General features: G+C 49.0%; 1 protein-coding gene across 5 annotated transcripts in view; it reads right to left on the bottom strand.

Moving 5' to 3' along the window:
* The window catches only part of LOC307209509 (uncharacterized protein), a 71,852-nt gene extending 68,219 nt beyond the window's left edge, over positions 1–3,633 (bottom strand). For 2 of the 5 annotated variants that reach the window (XM_079964634.1, XM_079964633.1), the window contains exon 1: positions 3,583–3,610. The gene's annotated coding sequence lies outside the window, so the exon portion shown is untranslated. Of the gene's footprint in view, positions 1–3,582 lie in introns of all 5 variants that reach the window. The other 3 variants (XM_079964628.1, XM_079964626.1, XM_079964640.1) reach the window with 3 other exon arrangements.
* Between the last annotated feature and the right edge of the window lie 4,714 nt (positions 3,634–8,347).

The raw sequence follows: 8,347 nt of genomic DNA on the forward strand, positions 1-8,347 counted from the left end.
AGCCGCAGCGTGCAGCTCTACGTCCCGACCTTAGACCGGCGAAGTCCCGTCTGAGTCTCCTCCCCTTCCACACCAGTTTAAGACCCTCGCCTTGCTCCACCTCTTCCTAAGTTCCTTTCTCCTCTGGGCCCTCCTGCCCGCTAGGGTCTCATCTTTCCTGGACTCCTCTGACGCTGACCCTGACGATTCTTGCCCCTCCTTCCGGCGGGCTTTAGGACCTGGTTCCCTATCCGGGCTACCTTCTGTGCCGCTCGCCTGTACCTTTGAACTTGGCGCGCGCGCCCAGCCTGCAACTTTCCTCTTGACCGTTAACTCGCTCTCCGATGGAGGCGTGGTCAACCCTGACTCATCTTCTCTCGCTGGTGGTGCATATGTGGGCTCTGACACCTGGAACTCCTCCCCCCCACTGCGCTCTGGTGGGGAAGCTGGTCCTGATTTCCAACTGCTGCTCTGGGAGTCCCCGCTGGCCCCTTGCTTCTGGGGTGTCCCCCTTGGCTCGCCCCTTGCCCTGCCCATCGGCGCCCCCTTCTGTGAATCTTCCGATTCGCTGGAGAGGCTCATGGAATCTCTCGGGCTGCTGTCATATTCTCCTATGCTGCCCTCGGATTGCTCCCCCTCGCTCTCCATCTCTTCTCCTCCCTGCGCTCCCGCTGAGTCCCTGACACTTATTCATAAATGACCAATATATATTGTCAAAAACTTTTTCTGCACTGATTGTTTCTCATTCATTCCCTGTCCCGCGGCCGTGGCCTGGCCTGCGAGGTTGCTGCTTTTTCTGCCAGTCCCAGATTATTTGGATTCACTAGGATTCCTCACTTGGCTTTGCATTGTTCTGAACGTTCCTGGTCCGGCATCCTGTTCTCACAGGGGCACCCAAAGAGACGCTCTTCTGGCAAGCAGGATCCGAGCACCAGAGAATTCCCTGCATGTGGTTCCAGCAAGCGAGAATAGAAGCAGGCCTGGCTGCAACTGGGGAGACAGAGCACAGCCCTCCAGGCCAGGAGCCCCCCAGAGCCCCCTCCTCCTCCTTGCATGGGCCTCATCCTCTCTTGAAACCCATCTGGGTTGCTGGCCACCCCAGGCTCCTGCGGGTGGGAGTTCCACGGTTTTACCTACACGCTGTGAAAGTGGTAAGTTTCATGTAAATAAAGCATGCTGCAATGGAGACAAGACTGATGTTTCTCCTTTGGGAAGGGATGGGCGGCCTGGGGACTCCCAAGGCTGTGGGCTTGTTTTCCAGTAGCAGCAGCTGCAGAGAAACTCTAGGATGGGGAACATCCTTGAAATAATAATAATAATAATAATAATAATAATATTTATTATTCATATCACACCCATCTGGCTGGGCCTCCCCAGCCACTCTGGGCGGCTTCCATAGAAACCAAAAATACAGTAAAATATCACACGTTAAAAACTTCCCTGAACAGGACTTCCGGGTTGGCGCCATCGCCGAATGGCGGACTCCCTCCGAGCTCCAGAGGGAGCCTGCTCGGCAGGGGCTGGGTTCTACCACGCCGGCGACGCGGGGACCCTCAAAAACCATGGGCGCTGAAACCCATGGGCATGGTGACTCGGCGGGCACCGTTTGCGCCCCCCCGACCCGCGAAGGAGCCTTTTTAAAGGCTGCGGAGCGGGTGACGGGGGGGGGTGCTGTGAGTCCTCCGCTTCCCCTGCCGAGCGAAGCCGCATGCCATTCGACGAAGAGCGCTGACTTCTTCCATTGAAAATTTGGTCTTTAAAAGAATAACCCGTGAGTAATTGGAACTTGGATTAAAAAAGGGGAAAAATTCTATTTAAATTCGGAGCGAGCGGGGGAGGTGCAAAAAGGAAGTCAGCCTCCCCCCTGTTGTAGAGGAGCTAAAGCAAAGGATTTGACAACTAAGATCGAGTGCAACCTTTTTTTTTTGATAAAGTTATTAACTTCGCGATGGAAAATTATAAGACTGGGCTGGAGGAGAAAAGTGGAATGTGAATTAAAATGCAACCCCCCCCCCCTGGAAACCCCGGGAGCGATCTGTAAGAGCGCCGGGAGAGGAGAAATAGAGGTTTTGACAGCTGTCAAAGGAGCTGTCAAAGTGGAAGAACAAAAAGAGAACTTTGTTACGAGGACTTTGCTGGTCACATTTGTTACAAATTGGATATAAATTGTTTAAAACAAGGAATAATAAGTTACTTTGACTGTTGGGTGTGATCGGGAAGGAAACTGAGTTATTATAATCCCTCTAGAGGAGCTGTGGGACACTACAAGTATTGCTGGCATCGAATTTGAATAGGACTTTTTATCGCCTGGGAAACTGCAGAAATGGAACACTATTTTGTCTACAGAGGTCTACACACTAAAGGAGACAATAGATTTATCTACTGAAGAATGGAAGGGACTTGACGTAATGTTTTGTTCCTGAATAACAAAGCCTCTGCAGAGGAATTAGAAGCTTTTTGGAATTAGAACATTTGTGCAGGAGAGCAGGGGAAAGAAAAGAAAAAAAGAGGAGGAGAGAGAACAACAAGAACAATAAGAATAACAAGAACTGGACAAAGTTGGAAAATAGACTCCTTCCAAGATTGGACATGTGAAACCAAAGATGACCAAAAGATGGCAAAGACTACTAAAAAGACGGTAAAGCGGACTGGTGAAGGACTGTGGTTTAGATGTGGGAGCTCCAGGATGACAGTAGACATTGATGGACATTGGGAACGCAACCGGGAAAGGGGGGAGGGAAACTTGGAATCCAAAGGGTGTTAAATTACATTTTATTCTTTTTTTTATCTTTCTGTTTATCTAAATCTGTATTGCATATTAAAGAGGGGAACTCGTGGAAGGGAACAGGTCGATTTTAGGGGATGGGAAAATATTTTTTTAAAATTGGGCCAATGATAATAATTTTAAAATTTGGGGTAAGAATTTGTTGAATCTATTTGAAAGAATTGGAATACAAGAGGGGGAGGGGAGGGGAAATCCTGGAAAGATGCCAATGAAAATAAGGTTTTAAATTTGGATGTTTTTCTTTTTCTGTTATATTTGAAAATCTTTAATAAATATTAATAAAAAAAAAAAACTTCCCTGAACAAGGCTGCCTTAAGATGTCTTCTGAATGTCAGATAGTTGTTTATCTCTTTGACATCTGATGGGAGGCCGTTCCACAGGGCGGGCGCCACTACCGAGAAGGCCCTCTGCCTTGTTCCCTGTAACTTGGCTTCTTGCAGTGAGGGAACCACCAGAAGGCCCTCGGCGCTGGACCTCAGTGTCCGGGTAGAACGATGGGGGTGGAGACGCTCCTTCAGGTATACTGGACCCTCTGGGATCCGAGAGAGGAAGCTTCGCCGACCTGTCCCCCCCAGCCCCCTCCCCCCTGCACTGCCTCATGGAGGGCAGCCAGCTCAGCCTGTCTTTCCCCTGCAGCCCCCCAGAGAGGCTTCCCGTGGGGCTCTGGCAGGGGCTCCCCCATTTCCCCCAGGGGGCAGCAGGTCCCTCTGCTCCCAGACTTGGGGGTCTCCCCTGCAGCCCCGGGACCCCCTTCACCCCCAGGGACCCCAAGGGGGGGGAGAGAGAGAGAGAGAGAGAGTGAGAGAGAGGAGACTCACCGGATTCTTCCCAGGAGGGAAACAGAGGCAGCACGTGGAGGAGACAGACAAGAGATGCCGGAAGGGGCTGGGCACGGAGGGCGGGGACTCTGCTCTGGAGGACCCGCCCGCTGCTGTCTCTACTTCCTGTCCTCTCTAGGACTCCAGCTCTGCTCGATTTAACCCTTTGCAAGCTGAGCGCAGCCAGCAGGCCGCTCTCCCTCCCTCCCAGAACCCGGATGGTCTAGAGCATGTGCAGAGTTCTCTGTGATTCTGGGCTCAGAGGCCATCAAGACAACAGCCTCGTGCCCTGCCCCCAGATGTGCGGGCGGGGTATAAATAATGTATTATTATTATTATTATTATTATTATTATTATTATTATTATATTTCACCTGCTCAGTAGCCGACTGAAAGTCTGTTGCAATATTAGGAGGGTCCCTGAGAGAGACATCAGCCCCTTTGGAGGAAATGACTCCGTTGGTAATTGATACGGAAAGAGGGGGGGGTACCTTTCCTCACCCCTCCTCCTTGTGACTACGGGGCCCGAGGCGATGACCTCGGCGGCACCCAGCTCTGCCGCGACTCCTAAGCCCCCACACTGTTGCACAAGCACCACACTATACCCTCGACTTTATAAATAATATCTTTCCTTCTATATAGTTTCCTCTTGAGTCTTGTTCGCCCTATTTCTAATGAGTAGACCGTATCATACTGTTTCCCCATTGACCATAATGGCTGCGCTCTAGCCAATCAGGAACGTGCATTCCCCTGCAGGAGCTAGCTCAGGGAGCTCTTGCACGCCTCATTTAACCTCCTGACAAGTTGTTGACGGCTCCCCGCTGCTACAACAATGGATCCGAAACTAGCGACCTCGTAAAACTGTCAAACTCCTGTTACATTGTATCCATTTGTTTCCGCTCTCAATTTACAATATACACTTGACCGGCAAGAAGCCGAAAACTTCAGAAAATAATATAAAATCAGCCAAAGCTTCGATCTTCTCCATTTTAATGTTATTCTACTCGATTCCCTCCGGACTCCATGATGCTACCCTCGGCGCCATAATCCTCGAACCGACAGGTCACGTACTCAGGGAAACCTTAATCCTGTCGGATGGTCCAGTCAAGCCCTTCCTCCGGACAATACCAGATAATGGGCGATGCATGGCTATGCCATTGTCTTGCCATCACCTGTACTCAGGAAACGTTTATGCATATCTCTACCACTCCAGGCAATCTCTGCTCTGCCTACCTTATTGTACTGCTGATCTCTGCTCTGCCTACCTTATTGTACTGCTGATCTCTGCTCTGCCTACCTTATTGTACTGCTGATCCATACAATCTCTGCCCTGCCTACCTTATTGTACTGCTGATCTATGTAGCCCCACCTTGATTTGTGTAAACCCACCACCCAATTTCTTGTACTGCTGATCCGTGTAACCCCACCTTTTTATGATGTATTTGTGACGTTTTCTGCACTGTATTCTGGGACCTGGAGGGAACCTTTAAAAGTTTATGTCGCCCCACTCTCGGGGTTCAACTCCATCTTGAACCTATTGCGCAATAAACTCGGATCTCCGCATCTTGCTCCGTCTCCGGCTGAACTCATTTCCTCCGCTAGGACCCGCGGACTCCGTCCGACGAGCCGGGTGGCAGGGCAACTCCGCACCCGGAAATTTCCGTAACAGTAATGCAGGAGACTCTCGAGCTCCGGGTTGTGGGTTCAAGGCTGGGGTTGGGCTGGATGATCCTCGGGATCCCTTCTGTGAATCTATTCAATGGAAAAGAATCCGCACCCCCCCCCCAGCTGGAGAACTCAGCCCAAACTTGCCAATTGAACTTCAAGAGGGATGTTAACGGAGAAACTTTAGGCAGTTAAAAACTTTTTCCCCTTGGACAAAAGCAAAGACACCAGCCAGGAGTATCAGGGCAAAACAGCAGCCAGCAGGCTTGGTCTTTATTAAAGAAGTGTCGACACAGGACCTCCACCTGCCACCAGGTGAAACAAGATGGAAGCCCCGAACAAAGAAGAACCCAAACTTCCCCATCCGAAGTGGAATATCTCTGTTGGGGCTTGGGAGTCGTACTTCCAACCCTTATACACAACTAACCAACATCTACAGGCTCCCAGCAGCCTTCCAGGTCTTTGCTGCAAAAATATTAACACAACGGGCATATGGCTCTCCAATCTGCAGCTTCTCGAACCTTGCTCCCTTAGAATCATTCCAAGTTCTATCGCTGCCTGCTAGGGATCCCTTCTTGTGTGTCTAACATAGCTGTGCGCCTGGAGGTCCGGCAAATCCCTGTTAGCGCTCGGATATGGATTCTGAAGATCCATTATTGGTTAAAACTTAACTTTTCCCCTGTTGGGTTGGCACCCTTAACCCTACTGGATTCCTACTTACCCAAATGGAAAGCTACACTGCATGAAAAGCTAAGAGGCGTGGGGTTTTCCCCACAGCCCCTGTGAAATATACTCGGAGTCGAGAGTGGATTTCATGCTCTTTATTCAGCTCATAGTGGTGAGGAGGAATGGAAGTTCCCCCGAAATGTCTGCTTTATATACATTATTTACACAATGGGCCCCACGTGATTGGCTAATTCCGGGATTCACCTGTAGGCCAATTAGATTGCAGATTCGCTTCCACCTGGAGCTGGATTGGGTGGCTCCTGTGGACCAATCAGACTGCTGCATTCTGGACCCTATTGTTCTAGGACCAATCAGATTGCTGCCTTTTGGATCCTATTCAACTCAGTACATAACACCCTGATAGCTTATGAGAAAGCTAGAGCAATAATCCGCCAAAGAATTTGGGATGTGGAACTGCAATGCCACGTGAGCGAGATGAATAAACACCCAGCAATAAAATATAATGGGAGAGGATTTACACCAGCAAATTATTTGTCAAAATTACAAATGCCCAAATACACATGGTCATTTACCCTCGCTAGAGTCAGCATGCTGCCATCTGCTGATTGCAGGGCAGATTCGAGGGTAAACCATAATACGCGGAACGAGTCTGCCCCTGCAGCTCGATGGAGGTAGAAACTGTCTCTCATGTCTTGTTACGCTGCCATTTCTACGGGGATATACGCTCCGTTATTTGTTACCCCTGCTATGCAAAAATCTCCAAATGGGTCCAAACTTCAATGTCTAAAACTCCTGGTAGAAGTCAAGGACCTAGAGATCACGCTCAGGGTGGCCAAATTCTGTGTGACTGCCATAAAACCTAGGGAACAAGCTGTACTACCAAAATGATTTAGGTTTTAAATGACAATTTTAGGTTATATTTTAGTGATCAAGATTTAATATATATTTTAAACTGTATTGTCTCTGGTATACTCAGTTGCAGTTCAATGTATTCCAGTTGTGTTTTATGATTTTCCTGATATTGTAAGTGAGCCAGAACTGGTCTGTGACCATAATAATAAAATTCATTCATTCATTCAAGGACATTTAGCAGTTTCCAAAAGTTACTAGTAACACCCCTAAAACTACATCATAAGGACATCACAAGTTGGGAGGGTCTGGCGACAGAAACCTGAGCATCAGGGCTTGCCCCCCCCTCCCTTTGACTGCCACCTCCCACCCATCAAGTATGCAAAAGAGATCTTTACATGTCCCTCTTTCCCAGCCAAGTTCATCACACCCTTTTGTCTTCATCTGGGTATTGTTTCTGGAATGGCTACCTGTCTGGCACTCGGGTATCAGGATGCCAGAGATTATCACCAGGTGCAGGCAAACTAAGGCCCAGGGTCCGGATCCAGCCCAATCGCCTTCTCAATCTGGCCTGCAGACGGTCCAGGAACCAGCGTATTTTTACATGAGTAAAATGTGTGCTTTTATTTAAAATGCATCTCCGGGTTATTTGTGGGGTGTAGGAATTCATTCATTATTAATTTTTTTTCAAAATATAGTCCAGCCCACCACATGGTCTGAGGAACAGTGGACCGGCCCATGGCTGAAAAAGGTTGCTGACCCCTGGATTATCACTCAGCTCTTCCCCCCCTTGGTAGCCATTTCCTTCAACAACCTTGGAATGGCATAAATCCAACACTGGAGTGATTTGATATGAATTTCTGAAGTTTTCCCAGTGCCCAGTGAGCCAGTACGTAGATCCATTGATCAGTGAATTGTTGTTGTTGTTGTTGTTCAGTTGTGTCCAACTCTTCGTGACCCCCTGGACCAGAGCACAACAGGCCCTCCTGTCTTCCACTGCCTCCCACAGTTTGGTCAGACTCATGCTGGTAGCTTCGCGAACACTATCCAACCATCTCGTCCTCTGTCGTCCCCTTCTCCTTGTGCCCTCCATCTTTCCCAACATCAGGGTCTTTTCCAGGGAGCCTTCTCTTCTCATGAGGTGGCCAAAGTACTGGAGCCTCAGCTTCAGGATCTGTCCTTCCAGTGAGCACTCAGGGCTGATTTCCTTCAGAATGGATAGGTTTGATCTTCTTGCAGTCCATGGGACTCTCAAGAGTCTCCTCCAGCACAAGAATTCAAAAGCATCCATTCTTCAGCGATCAGCCTTCTTTGTGGTCCAGCTCTCACTTCCATACATCACTACTGGGAAAACCAGAACTTTAACTATACGGACCTTTGTCGGCAAGGTGATGTCTCTTTTTAAGATGCTGTCTAGTGAATGGTTACATTTGGCATTGTGCAGCAGAGGCCCTTTGAGTAGATAGGAAATAACTGTGATGAAGTGTTTTATGGGGACAACATTTGCAGAAGTGACTGTGTTGATTTTGGTAGTCTGGGTGTGTGTCCATGTGATACCTCTTGAG

The sequence above is a fragment of the Podarcis cretensis genome (assembly GCF_951804945.1).
Source record: "Podarcis cretensis genome assembly, chromosome: 2".
Lineage (NCBI taxonomy): Eukaryota > Metazoa > Chordata > Lepidosauria > Squamata > Lacertidae > Podarcis > Podarcis cretensis.